Source organism: Eimeria mitis, genomic scaffold (genome assembly GCF_000499745.2).
Source record: "Eimeria mitis Houghton genomic scaffold, Emh_scaff1256, whole genome shotgun sequence".
NCBI classification, from domain to species: Eukaryota; Apicomplexa; class Conoidasida; order Eucoccidiorida; family Eimeriidae; genus Eimeria; species Eimeria mitis.
Genome location: NW_013568464.1, coordinates 3,958 through 4,606, shown reverse-complemented (window position 1 = coordinate 4,606; position 649 = coordinate 3,958).

Below are 649 nucleotides of genomic sequence, written 5' to 3'. Positions count from 1 at the left end.
AATTTAAATAATATTTTAATACAATTTCGCTGTAAATACACCCCCCCTAGGGCCCCCCTCCTGCTGCCGCTGCTGCAGCAACTCATACAAACGATAAAAACGACGATGCTGGGGTTTTCTGTATTTATTTTTGCAAATTCTTTTGATTTTTGCGGTTAAATTTATTTATTTTATTTATTTTTATTTATTTTTATTTAATTTATTTTATTTTAATGCTTCAGCTGCCGACCCCACTCACCGGTGCTCGTCGGTTGGGGGCCCCCAGCTAGCTGGCGTCTGTTGTCTTTGCATCGCCAGGGGGCCCCCCTGTTAGTTTTTTTTTTAATTTGTAGTATTTTAATTAATAAATTAATTAATTTAAGTTATTTTTTATCTTTTTTTCTTCTCTGATCGTCGCTCCTGCATGCAGTGCCGCTGCTCAGCTCTCTTGACTCTCATGTGTTGCTTGCTGCTGCTGTAGCTGGTATTACTGCTGCTGCAGCAGGTGTTGCTGCTGCTGCTGCTGCTGCTGCTGCTGCTGAAGCAAAGTGTTGCTGCTGCTGCAGCAGGTCTTGCTGCTGCGGCGGCGGCGGCCGCGGCTGCTGCCGCAGCAGCAAGATCATCATATCTCCTACATCGTCTTGACCCTGCAGCAGCAGCAGCAGCAGCA